General features: G+C 42.9%; 1 pseudogene; it reads left to right on the top strand.

Moving 5' to 3' along the window:
• LOC112447505 (mitochondrial transcription rescue factor 1-like) overlaps positions 1–14,127 on the top strand; it is a 72,045-nt pseudogene that overhangs the window by 30,684 nt on the left and 27,234 nt on the right.

A 14,127-nucleotide genomic window follows, 5' to 3' on the forward strand; every position in this document is an offset into this window, starting at 1 on the left:
CTGTGTTTTCCTCTGAGAGTTTTATAGTTTTGGGTCTTACATTTAGGTCTTTAATGCATTTTGAGTTTATCTTTGTGTTTGATGTTAGGAAGTGTTGTAATTTCTTTCTTTTACATGTAGCTGTCCAGTTCCTAGCACCGTTTATTGAAGAGGCTGTCTTTGCCCCATTGCGTATACTTGTCTCCTTTGTCAACAATAAGGTACCCATGAGGGCACCTTGCGCTGCAAATGCCTGCACAGCGGAGCAACCCTGAGTGGTTGGCCCAGCCGACAGGTCTTACCAGTTAGCGCGGATGGCTCAACCAGAGAACATGTACACTCTGAATGGATTTACTGTCAGATCCAAATGTGTTGTGTGGTCAAGTCTCAGAAACATGTGGTCTAAATGTGAGATTTTGGAAATAACTGAAGAGGGCACAAAGGTTTTGGACCTTTCAAATGGCATAGAGGAGGTGGTGAACACTGAGATGTCTGGAACGGTATACCCAAATTGGATTAGAGTCCATCTGAGAAAAGAGGCCTGGAGATGACAGAGATTTAACTGTGGATCTGTACGTGTGATCAGTCAGTCCAAAGCTGCTCTGCAATAAGTGCCATCTTTACCAGACCAACAAAAATATTTGAAAAAATTGAGAGGTGTAGACACGAGAAATTGTCATTTTTGAAAACTTTGTGTTGAAAACAAAACAGATCTTAGACTGCCTGTGTGGTGTATTCATAGTGCTGTTTCTGTATATGTGGAGGTGAGATGTTTCCTCTCCCTTTAAATATGTCGTCTTTCTAATCAGTTGGGAGGATTTATTTTGCTAAACAGTTTGCTAACACATTACTCACATTGCAAAAAAAAAAAAAAAAGGGTATTTTGGTTTCTTCTGAATAATAGTGTTTAAGATAGAAAATTATAGGTTTCTGACAAGCATATTATATGATACTACTTGGGGGGATGGCTTTGTTAGCAGTAACTCCTACAAAATTTTTGTTTTGTTTCTGAAGCTTTGCTGTTCCAGTTTGACTAATACTCTGAATTTAGAAGTATACTAATATGACACAAGATTTAAATAAAGTTTGTCCTTAAAAGTTAAAAAAAAAAAGATACTCATAGGTGCGTGGATTTATTTCTGGGCTTTCTATCTTGTTCTGTTGGTCAATATTTCTGTTTTTGTGACAGCACCATACTGTCTCGTTGACTGTAGCTTTATAGTATAATCTGAAGTCAGGAAGGTTGATTCCTCCAGCTCCATTCTTCTTTTTCCAGATCGCTTTGGCTATTTGGGATCATTTGTGTTTCCATGTGAATTGTGAAATTTTTTGTTCTAGTTCTGTGAAAAATGTCATTGGTAATTTGATAGGTATCTCATTGAATCTGTAGATTGCATTTGGTAGTATAGTCATTTTCACAATATTGATTCTTCCTACCCAGGAGCATGGAATATCTCTCCATCTGTTTGTGTCATCTTTGATTTCTTTCATTAGTGTCTTATAATTTTCTGTGTACAGTTCTTTTGTCTCCTGAGGTAAGTTTATTCTAGATATTTAATTCTTTTTGTTGCAATGGTGAATGGGAATGATTCCTTAATTTCTCTTTCTGATTTTTCATTGTTAGTATATAGAAATGCAAGTGATTTCTGTGTATTGATTTTGTATCCTGTAACTTTGCTAAATTCACTGATTAGCTCTAGTAATTTTCTGACACTATCTTTAGGGTTTTCTATATACAGTATCATGTCATCTGCAAAGAGAGAGAGGCTTACTTCTTTTCTGATCTGGAATCCTTTTATTTTTTTTCTTCTCTGATTGCTGTAGCTGGGACTTCCGGAATTATATTGAATAATAGTGGAGAAAGTGGACACCCTTGTCTTGTTCCTGATCTTAGGGGGAATGCTTTCAGTTTTTCACCATTGAGAATAATGTTTGCTGTAGGCTTATCATATATGGGTTTTACTATGTTGAGGTAGGTTCCTTTTATGCCCATTTTTTGAAGAGTTTCAACCATAAATGGGTGCTAAATTTTGTCAAAGGCTTCTTCTGCATCTATTGAGATTATCATATGATTTTTATCTTTCAATTTATTAATATGGTGTATCACATTGATTGACTTGCATACATTTAGGAATCCTTGCATCCCTGGAACAAATCCAAGTTGATCATGGTGTATGAGCTTTTTCATGTGTTGCTGAATTCTGTTTGCAAAAATTGTGTTGAGGATTTTTGCATCTATGCTCATCAGTGATGTTGGCCTGTAGTTTTCTTTTTTGTGTGTTGTCTTTGTCTGGTTTTGATATCAGGATGAATGGTGGCCTTGTAGAATGAGTTTGGAAGTGCTCCTTCCTCTGCAATTTTTTGAAAGAATTTTAGAAGGATAGGCATTGGCTCTTCTCTAAATGTTTGATAGAATTCTCCCTTGAAGCCATCTGGTCCTGGGCTTTTGTTTTTTGGGAGAATTTTGATCACAGCTTCAATTTTAGTACTTATAATTGGGTTGTCCATAACTTCTATTTCTTCCTGGTTCAGTCTTGGAAGATTGAATTTTTCTAAGAATCTGTCCACTTTTTTCAGTTTATCCATTTTATTGCCATATAGTTGTTCATAATAGTCTCTATAATCCTTTGTATTTCTTCATTGTCTGTTTTAATCTCTCCTTTTTCATTTCTAATTTTGTTGATTTGATTCTTCTCTCTTTTTTTCTTGATGTGTCTGGCTAAAGGTTTGTCAATTTTGTTTATTTTCTCAAATAACCAGCTTTCAATTTTATTAATGTTTACTATTGTTTCTTTCATTTCTTTTTCATTTATTTCTGCTCTGATCTGTATTATTTCTTTCCTTCTACTAATTTTGGTGTGTGGGTGTGTGTTTGGTTCTTTTTCCAGTTGTTTTAGGTATAAAGTTAGGTTGTCTGTTCGATGTTTTTCTTGTTTCTTGAGGTAGGATTGTATTACTATAAACTTCCCTCTTGGAATGTGGCACCCCACTCTAGTACTCTTGCCTGGAAAATCCCATGGATGGAAGAGCCTGGTAGGCTGCAGTCCATGGGGTCGTGAAGAGTCGGACACAACTGAGCGACTTCACTTTCACTTTTCACTTTCATGCATTGGAGAAGGAAATGGCAACCCACTCCAGTGTTCTTGCCTGGAGAATCCCAGGGACAGGGAAGCCTGGTGGGCTGCTGTCTCTGGGGGTGCACAGAGTCGGACATGACTGAAGTGACTTAGCAGCAGCAGCAGCATAGGTTTTTGAGTTGTCATGTTTTCATTGTCATTAGTTTCTAGAATTTTTTTTACTTACCTTTGATTTCTCCAGTAACCTATTCGTTATTTAGAAATGTATTGTTTAATCTCCATGTGTTTGTGTTTCTTACAATTTTTTCTTGTAATTGATATCTAGTCTCATAGCATTGTGGTTGGAGAAGATGCTTGATGTGATTTCAATTTTCTTTAATTTACTGAGGTTTGGTTTGTGACCTAAGATGTGGTCTATTCTGGAAAACGTTCCACGTGCACTTGAGAAGAAGGTGTATTCTTCTGCATTTGGATGGAATGTCCTGAAGATATCAATGAGAATCCATTTCATCTAAGACTTGTGTATCATTTAAGACTTGTGTTTCCTTATTAATTTTCTGTTTTGATGATCTGTCCATTGGTGTGACAGGTGTTAAAGTCTCCTACTATTATTGTGTTACTGTCAGTTTCTCCTTATATGTCTGTTAGTGTTTGTCTTATGTATTGAGGTGCTCCTATGTTGGGTGCATAGATATTTACAATTGTTATGTCTTCCTCTTGGATTGATCCTTTGATCATTATGTAGTGTCCTTCCTTATCTCTTGTAATCTTCTTTATTTTAAGGTCTATTTTGTCTGATATGAGGTATTCTTCTCCAGCTTTCTTTTGCTTCCCATTTGCATGGAATATATTTTCCCATCCTCTCACTTTCAGTCTATATGTGTCTTTAAGCCTGAAGTGGGTTTCTTGTAGACAGCATATACATGGGTCTTGTTTTTGTAACCATTCAGCCAGTCAGTGTCCTTTGGTTGGAACATTTAATCCATTTATATTTAAAGTAATTATTGATATGTATATTCCTATTGCCATTTTTTAATTGTTTGAGATTGATTTTGTAGAACTTTTTTCTTCTCTTGTATTTCTTGTCTATATAAGCCCATTTAACATTTGTTGTAAAGCTGGTTTGGTGATACTGAATTCTCTTAACTTCTGCTTGTCTGAAAAGCTTTTTATTCCTCCATCAATTTTGAATGAGATCCTTCCCGGGTACAGTAATCTTAGTTGTAGGTTTTTCCCTTTCAGTACTTTAAATATATCCTGCCATTCCCTTCTGGCCTGCAGAATTTCTGCTGAAGGATCAGCTGTTAAATCTTTGGGGTTTCTCTTGTACGTTACTTGTTGCTTTTCCCTTGCTACTTTTAATATTCTTTCTTTGTGTTTAGTCTTTATTAGTTTGATTAGTGTCTTGGTGTGTTTCTCCTTGGGTTTATCCTGTATGGGACTCTGTTCCTCTTGGACTTGATTGACTATTTCCATTTCCATGTTGCGGAAATTTTCAACTATAATCTCTTAAAAATTTTCCTATACCCTTTATTTTTCTCTTCTTTTTCTGAAACTTCTATAATTCAAATGTTGGTGCATTTGATAATATCCCAGAGGTCTTGGAGACTATCCTCAGTTCTTTTCATTCTTTCTACTCTATTCTGCTCTTCAGAAGTTATTTCCAGCATTTTATCTTCCAGCCCACTGACTCATTCTTCTGCTTCAGATATTCTGTTATTGATTCCTTCTAGAGTATTTTTAATTTCAGTAATTGTGTTGTTTGTCTCTGTATGTTTATTCTTTAATTCTTCTAGGTCTTTGTTAATTGATTCTTGCATTTTCTCCATTCTGTTTTCAAGGTTTTTGATCATCTTTACTATCATTATTCTGAATTCTTTTTCAGGTAGTTTGCCTATTTACTCTTCATTTATTTGGACTTATGTGTTTCTAGTTTGTTCCTTTTCATTGTTATTTTTTTAAACTTACTGTGTTTGCAGTCTCCTTTTCCCAGGCTTCAAATTTGAATTCTTTATTCCTTTTGGTTTCTGCCCTTCTAAGCTTCGACATGGAACAACAGACTGGCTCCAAATAGGAAAAGGAGTACGCCAAGGCTGTATATTGTCACCCTGCTTATTTAACTTATATGCAGAGTACATCATGAGAAACGCTGGGCTGGAAGAAACACAATTTTCCTGGAATCAAGATTGCCAGGAGAAATATCAATAACCTCAGATATGCAGATGACACCACCCTTATGGCAGAAAGTGAAGAGGAACTAAAAAGCCTCTTGATGAAAGTGAAAGTGGAGAGTGAAAAAGTTGGCTTAAAGCTCAACATTCAGAAAACGAAGATCATGGCATCCGGTCCCATCACTTCATGGGAAATAGATGGGGAAACAGTGGAAACAGTGTCACACTTTATTTTGGGGGGCTCCAAAATCACTACAGATGGTGACTACAGCCATGAAATTAAAAGACGCTTACTCCTTGGAAGGAAAGTTATGTCCAACCTATATAGCATATTCAAAAGCAGAGACATTACTTTGCCAACAAAGGTCCGTCTAGTCAAGGCTATGGTTTTTCCTGTGGTCATGTATGGATGTGAGAGTTGGACTGTGAAGAAAGCTGAGTGCCGAAGAATTGATGCTTTTGAACTGTGGTGTTGGAGAAGACTCTTGAGAGTCCCTTGAACTGCAAGGAGATCCAACCAGTCCATTCTGAAGGAGATCAGCCCCAGGATTTCTTTGGAAGGAATGATGCTAAAGCTGAAACTCCAATACTTTGGCCACCTCATGCGAAGAGTTGACTCACTGGAAAAGACTCTGATACTGGGAGGGATTGGGGGCAGGAGGAGAAGGGGACGACAGAGGATGAGATGGCTGGATGGCATCATCGACTTGATGGACGTGAGTCTGAGTGAACTCTGGGAGTTGGTGATGGACAGGGAGGCCTGGTGTGCTGCGATTCATGGGGTTGCAAAGAGTCGGACACGACTGAGCGACTGAACTGAACTGAAGCTTGGTCTTGTGGTTTGTGTAAGTTTTATATAGGGTGAGATTTGTGCTGAGGTTTTGTTTGTTTGTTTGTTTTCCTCTGATGTGCAGCATTGAGTGAGGTGGTGATCCTGTCTGCTGATGATTTGGCTTGTATTTTTGTTTTGTTTGTTGTTTAGATGAGGTGTGCTGCACAGGGTGCTACTGGTAGTTGGGTGATGCCAGGTCTTGTATTCAAGTGGTTTCCTTTGTGTGAGTTCTCACTATTTGATCCTCCCTAGGGTTAGTTCTCTGGTAGTCTAGGGTCTTGGAGTCAGTGCTCCCATTCAAAAGGCTCAAGGCTTGATCTCTGGTCTTAAGACTCAGTGAAGTGAAGTGAAGTCACTCAGTTGTGTCCAACTCTTTGCGACCACATGGGCTGTAGCCTACCAGGCTCTGAATAGCCTCTCAGTCCATGGAATTTTCCAGGCAAGAGCACTGGAGTGGGTTGCCATTTCCTTCTCCAGGGGATCTTCCCAACCCAGGGATGGAACCCGGGTCCCCCGCACTGCAGGCAGATGCTTTACTGTCTGAGTCACCAGGAAGCCTATAAGATTCAGAGGGAGGAGCAAATCTGAAAGGCTAAAGCTGAAATACAGTGAAAGTCTATCTTCATTAAATTCTTTTACCCACAGATCCTATGTCTAGGAGCTGTCTTCACAGGATTCAGCAACTTTCTGTGGGTCTCACTTTGTTGCCAAAAATATAGTCATTGCTTTTACATCCTTCATTAAAGAGACAACAATCCATGGATTGGGATAACAAGCAGCACAGCCCTCTTTACAAGGGATTTGGGACAAAAGCAAGTTCTACAGAGCATTAGAAGGGACAATGCAGAAGTGGGGCACCAGAAGTATTTTTAATTCAGTCTCATTGTGCTTGAATTTCACAGGCTTTGGGCTTCTTCTCTGGGCCAGTGGATCAGATGTTGTTGTTCAGTTGCTCAGTCATGCCTGACTCTTTGCGACCCTATGGACTGCAGCATGCCAGGCTTCCCTGTCCTACACCTTCTCCTGGAGTTCCTTCAACTCATGTCCATTGAGTTGGTGTTGCCAACTCAATGCCAACCATCTCATCCTCCTCCTGCCCTCCATCTTTCCCAGCATCAGGGTCTTTTTCAATGAGTCAGCTCTTTGTATCAGGTGGCCAAAGTATTGGAGCTTCAGCTTCAGCAGCAGTCCTCCCAGTGACTATTCAGGGTTAATTTCCTTTAGGATTGACTGGTTTGATCTTGCAGTCCATGGGACTCTCAAGAGATTGTTGCAATTGTGCTGCATTACAAACTGCCCCAAAGCTCAGTGAAGTGAAGTGAAGAGAAGTGAAGTGTTTGTTGCTCAGCCATGTCCGACTCTTTGACCACATGGAATGTAGCCTGCCAGGTGACTCTGTCCATGGGATTCTCCAGGCAAGAATACTAGAGTAGTAGTCATTCTCTTCTCCAGGGGATCTTCCTGACCCAGGGATTGAATCTGGGTCTCCCACATTGCCAGTGGATTCTTTACCATCTGAGCCACCAGGGAAGCCTAAAGCTCAGTGGCTTAAAGCAATAGACATATATACCCATGCACCTCTGAGTCTGCTGGGTTGGCCAATCTGGATAGGGCTCGACTGGTTGACTCAGCTCCATTGGTCTTTTATCTTTATTCTGGGATAGTTGTGCTCATGCTGACAACTCTTTTGAGAAGCAAGAGGGCAGGTGGGGCATGGGAGGTCTCTTTAGACCCAGGCTTGGAACTGGCTTATTGCCACTTCCGCCCACATGCTGTTGATCAAAGCAAGTCCAAAGTCAAGGGTTGAGGAAATACATGACACTCACAATAAGCTGTGACGAAGAGGGATACAGGAAGGAGTGAATAATTGAGGCCAACCTATTATTCACCAACTCTTGCAAAAGGCACAAGAGTTTAAAAGTTGGTTGACTCAGGATGGCCTCATTTGCATAAAGGAAAAAGCAGAACTTTTTGACATTTTCAAAGGACTTTTAAAGAAACCAGGATGGCTATTTATGTTCATCATCAAGTGACTCATACAAGTCATGTGATTTAAAAATAGGAAAATTCAATGCTAATTGCATAGACTTCTGGCTTCTGGCATAACAATAATAACATCTTACATTGCAGAGCATTTTACAGCACACAATGCCTTTTCATATCATATGTCTCATTTTATACCCAAAACAGTCCTCCTCAAGTGTTATTATCCTAGTTTTGAACAGGAGGTGATGGAGGCTTAAGTGACTTGCTCAGGGTCACACAGCTTGCCACAGTTCAGCTCTGTCCTCCACACTCTGGCTTTTCTTTGAGTTACTTTGAAGCCTGGGGGTTCACCTAGTTGCTGAACTGAGGTTCCAGTCTCCCACAGAGAATCCCCCTCTACCCCACTAATGTTGGTCCAAACCCACCTTCAAGGGCTGCATTTTTCCTAATTAATGTTTACCTCCATCTCTTTAAAAAAAGAACATTTTAAGCACAAAGCAAAGAGAACACAATGAAAATAACAGTGGACTCCCTTGTCCCCAGAAGCCAGCTTCTTCAGTGAGCAATGTTGTGTTGGTCATGTTTATTTTCCCCTCCCTTTTGCACTGCATTAAAAAAAAATTGGTGGGAAATTCCTTTCACATGAAATTAACCTTTTTATTTATTTACAATTTTTTTTTTTTCTGGCTGTGCCAGGTCTTAGTTGTGGCATGTGGCATCCAATTCCCTGACCAGGGATTGAACTTGAGGCCCTCTCCACTGGGACCCTGGAGCCTTAGCCGCTGGCCCACCAGGGAAGTTCCTAAAGATTTTTTTGATGTGGATCATTTTTAAAGTCTTTATTGAGTTTGTTACAATATTGCTTCTGTTTTATGGGGGTTTCTGTTTGTTTTTTGGCTCCTTGACCAGCCAGGGATTGAACCTGGCTGGTTTGAACCTCCTGCCCTGGAAGGCAAAGTTTTAACCACTGGACCACCAGGGAAGTCTCTAACCCTTTCAAAGAGAACAATTCAGAGCATTTAGTACATTCACAGTATCATGCCACTTTTCTATCTCATTTTAGAACATTTCCATCACCTCAAAATGCAACCCTATACCCACTAGCAGGCACCCCCTATCTCCCCATCCCCCTGCTCCTGGCAACTGCCAATCTACTTTCTGTCTCCGTGGATTTGCCTATTTTGGATATTTCATATAAAGGGAATCATACACCACATGACATTTTGTGTCTGGCTTCTTTCACTCAGCATCATGTTTTCGAGGTTCAGCCATGTTGTAGTATGTCTCAGTGCTTCTTTACCTTTAATGTGTGTGCGTTAATCATTCAGTCATGTCTGACTCTTTGCGATCCCATGGACTGTACCCCTCCAGGCTCCTCTGTCCATGGAATTCCCCAGGCAAGGATAGTGGAGTGGGTTGCCATTCCCTTCTCCATCAGATCTTTCTGACCAGGGATTGAACCTGATTCTCCCACATTTCAAGCAGATTTTTTACAGTCTGAGCCATCATATCAGATCAAGTCAGATCAGTCGCTCAGTCGTGTCCAACTCTTTGCTACCCCATGAATCGCAGCACGCCAGGCCTCCCTGTCCATCACCAATCAGGGAACCATTATTTTTAATGACTGAACAATATTCCACTGTACAGAGGTGTTACTGAATCCAAGCTCCTACTGCTTGCTGCACAACAGGCCAATAAATCAAGAAACAAGTTGTGGGGTAAGCAATATCGACTTTATTTGGAAAGCCAGCAAACTGAGAAGATGGTGGGCTAATATTCCAAAGAACCATCTTCCCTGAGTTAGAATTCAGGCTTCTTTGATACTGAAAGGGGAGGAGGTGTGGTTGGTTGCTGCAAACTTCTTGATGTCAAGAATCCTTTGTTCGTGCAGCTGTCTGGGTAGGTCAGGTCACCATGTTCAAGTAAACCTCCAGCAAGACAAATGTCATTCTCTGTTCTGCAACTTTGCGGGGGGTGCAAACTGTGTTTATTGTAGTCTGCTGCTAAGTCACTTCAGTCGTGTCCGACTCTGTGTGACCCCATAGACGGCAGCCCACCAGGCTCCCCCAGCCCTGGGATTCTCCAGGCAAGAACACTGGAGTGGGTTGCCATTTCCTTCTCCAATGCATGAAAGTGAAAAGTGAAAGTGAAGTCGCTCAGTCATGCCTGACCCTTAGCGACCCCATGGACTGCAGCCTACCAGGCTCCTCCACCCATGGGATTTTCCAGGCAGGAGTACTGGAGTGGGGTGCCATGGCCTTCTCCGTTATTGTAGTCTAGGGCTTATAAAAAGAGATTGGAAAACACGTGGAATTAGAAAAAAACATTTAAACAGCAAACATTGGTAAACACAGTACATCTGTGGCTACAAGGGGGGAAATCCATGGACGTTTGGCCAGAGTACACTGTTTGGGGCAGGCACTCAACAGGGGGTCTTTCCAGCAGAGCATGAGAACCAATGGCTAGAAGCGTACCCAGTACTGACACCGGTCAGGGCGAGCTGGTATGTGTATCCAAACCAAGCAAGTTCAGTCGGAGGAACCCAAGCACATATTCAGCAGAATGTGCCAGCTGCCCTCTGAAACAGCTGTTACATAATCATTTATAAAACAGGGGGCAAGAGCGAGAGGCTGTGGGGCAAGAGAGCCTGACCACGCCATCTTGGCTAATTTGCTCTCCCCCCACAAAAAGAGGAAATTGTAGGAAGGCAGGAGGAATCAGCATTTTCAAGAAGCCAAATCTGCACATCCTGTGATTCCCATCAGCAACGTCAACCCATCTTGTTGCAATTGTTGTTTAGTCACTAAGCCCTGTTCTACTCTTTGCAACCCTATGGGCTGTAACCCACCAGGCTCCTCTATGAATGGAACTTCCCAGGCAACAATGCTGGAGAGGGTTGCCATTTCCTTCTCCACATTCTGCAACTTGTTATTTCTATGTGAATGGTAAAGTGTTATACCTTTAAAGGTCAGAGGCTTGAAAATGGGCTATCCAGTATATTTCAGGCTATAGGCAACATTATTGTAGCAAAAGCAATAGACTACAAAGGTTAAAGTAAAAGATTCAATATGGAGTCACATTTCTTCTCCCCTGTTACAGAGGATCTGAAATTTTGTTTATGCATTCATTACTCCTGGAAACGACCTATCACCTTAAGCATAAATACTTCAATATGCATCCCTAATACATAAAGACTTTAAAAAACAACATAATCAAAATACTGGGATTCCCTTGTGGTAACAGTGGTAAAGAATCCACCTGCCAATGCAGGAGACACAAGGGATATGAGTTTGATCCCTGGGTAGGGAAGATCCCCTGGAGTAGGAAGTGGCAACCCAGTACAGTATTCTTGCCTGGAAAATCCCATGGTCAGATGAGCCTGGCGGGCTACAGTCCATGGGGCAGCGAAGAGTCAGACAGGACTGAGCACAATCAAAATACTACTAAGAAACTTTACAAAAAGAACACTAATGCTTTAATATTCCTTAACACCCAGCCCAGGTTTAATTGCTCCTGTCTAAACAATGCTTCTTTCCCCAGCGAGGTAAATCCTCCCATTTTGATTTCACCTTACGAAAAACATGAGGCTTCTCTCTGCCCTAGATGCCTCTTATAAGACATACAGCTCATCTTTAAAAGGAGCTTCCTTTAAAAGGAGAAAGGGGGTCACCCCAGTTTTGGAAACCTAAGTCTACGCATGCAGCAAACAAACCTGTGAAGCTTGCCATCAATTGCCTTTTTGCATCCAAAGACTCAAATTTTCTTCTTGCTGCCTTTGTATTCAAATCATACAACTGCCTTTGCCTTAAGGGGGTGGGAGGGAGCTCAAAGAAAAGCTATTTCGCCAGAGAACAGAAGAGGCTGGGGGTGGGGTGGGGTTAGCAGCTGTCCTCTAATTAGTGTTTTTGTAAGGGCATCAATAATTTAGGTAATCTGGCGGAGGGGAGATGGTTAAATTATAAGTGTGATTCCACATCCATGCTGCTTCCCGCCTGCTACACACGCCCCTTCCGCAAACCCACTAAGTAGGAGAGACAGAGCCTTTTCTGGCTCCTTAAAAGAAGCTGCTCTGGAAGAAGGTAGAGGGGTGATACACAGCATCCTTCCAGAGAGTCCTGCCCCGTGCTGGGAGGTCGCGGTCCAGTGTTAAGGGGCAGAGAGAGGAGAGTAAGAATTCCCTTTTATTTTCCCCTGAGGAGCACTGTGGATGGGAGGCTGGATAGTCTCCTTGTGCTGGGTTCCCGACTAAGTACTTTGCTGGAGATGATCAGGGGCTGATGACACGTTAGTCCTCCCCTGTCTCCTCCCAACATTAGGGAAACCTCCTCCTCTTCCTTCTCCCTTTCCCCCCTGTCAGCTGGCACAGAAGCCCCATTTGGCACCTGCCTTTGTGGGGAGCCCTCAGCTCCGAGCTTGGCTGCTCTTGGCATCCCCTTTCTCTCTCCTTTCTCCGGGGCCCCCTTTTCCTTTCCATTGGGCAGGCAATGGATGCGTGGGCATCTGCTGGCTTGGACCCCTGGGCGCTGACAAGGTGGGACCCTCGGGACAGCCAGAGGACTCGCTGCACTGCCTACTAACCAAACAGCCTAGCGCCAGAGCCCATGCCACACAGGTGAGTGAGCGATAAAATCTGGGGGGCAGAGTTTTGCAGGGAGTCTAATCTTTATTTCCTTTTTGCAACCTTACCTGTATAGGCAAAGGTAAGAACCCAATGACTCCCTCTTTCCTCTGAATAGCTTTTCTTTGGGGGTGGGCAGTTTATTTCTCTCCGCAGTTTCTCTTGCTGGGGGCAGACACCCTGATTTCCAGCTTTTACTTCTTGCTGAAATATTCATTTTCTCTCGACTGCCCTTAGCCCTCGTGTAGTACTTGATGTCTCTGCCACCTGTTCTGGGCCTGTGACATTTCCCCAATATTGATAGTTTCTAAGCTAAGTCTAATTCTACTTTTTTTTTAATGTCTCCCCCAACCCCGTCTCCTGTCCTCCACCCCGCCCCCGGCCATCACTCAAGTCTAAATTAGTCTCTTTTTGCTTTAAGATCCAGGCAGGCTGGACTAAGTGACAAGCTTAGAATCTTGCGCGCCTTCCCCTCCCCCATCGCCTACGACTTTGTTGTGGGGTGGGGGGACGGGGTGGTGGTCCCGGAAACAAAAGTTCACATCGCCCGTGTCGCCGGTCCTTGTTTGCTGTGCTCTAAGCAGCGTGAATGCGTTTGGAAAAAGGGAGATGGCAGATGGCTGTTGAGGATAATTACGCCGTCTTAGGCAACCTCTTGTTCTGTTTAATATTTAATATTCTGCCCTCCCTTGCTCCAAATGAAAAGCAGAGACAGTGCTTGGCACCCCTCTAGACCAACCCCTCCCTTTAGGAAATGTTTGGACAGAGCTGACTCTCCGGGTGGCTTTTATTTCTCAAGAAATGAGAGAAATCACTCTCCTTTCTGGCTCTCGCCCGCTGACAGCTTCTGAGAACACGTGGCTGGTGGGGGCGGGAGGGGGAAGCACCCGGCGGGCTGGGCTTCTCTGCCTTTTCCCGGGGCTCGGGCTTTGAGGGTTCCTGAGGGACTGAGCTGGAAGAAGGAATCAAAAGGAAATGTAAACAGGAGGACCAAATAGCTTCCAAGAGGCAGTGGCCTCCGCCGTGGTGAACAGACAAGAGGGGGCGCTCTTCCCTGGGCTGCCGCCTCATTCCTTAGCTCCTAGGTGCGGGGGTGGGAGTGGGGTAGGGATCTCCACTAGGTATTCCGGCTCCATCCTGAGTTTCCTGTTCAGAGTCTGACCTGCCATTTCCCCTGCGGGGTCTTTCAGGGACAGTCTTAGGTCTCTGGGGGATGGAGGAGGGATGCGGGGGCGGTGGGGAGGTGGGGAGAAAGGCAGTCTCCTGTGTCTATGGCTGACTCTGGCCCTTCACCCCCAACTTGGCTTCTAGACTTTCGAAACCCAAGCCCGGGGTTGCAGGAAAGCTCCCAGCTCCAGAGGTCTTAGTAGCTGACTATCCCATTGGTGTTTTCCTCTAAAACACTGGGATATACAGGCACGCATAAAGGTATTCCACCCAATGTATGGTGCCTAACTCTGCTTT

The sequence above is a fragment of the Bos taurus genome, chromosome 7 (genome assembly GCF_002263795.3).
Source record: "Bos taurus isolate L1 Dominette 01449 registration number 42190680 breed Hereford chromosome 7, ARS-UCD2.0, whole genome shotgun sequence".
In the NCBI taxonomy this organism is placed as follows: Eukaryota; Metazoa; Chordata; class Mammalia; order Artiodactyla; family Bovidae; genus Bos; species Bos taurus.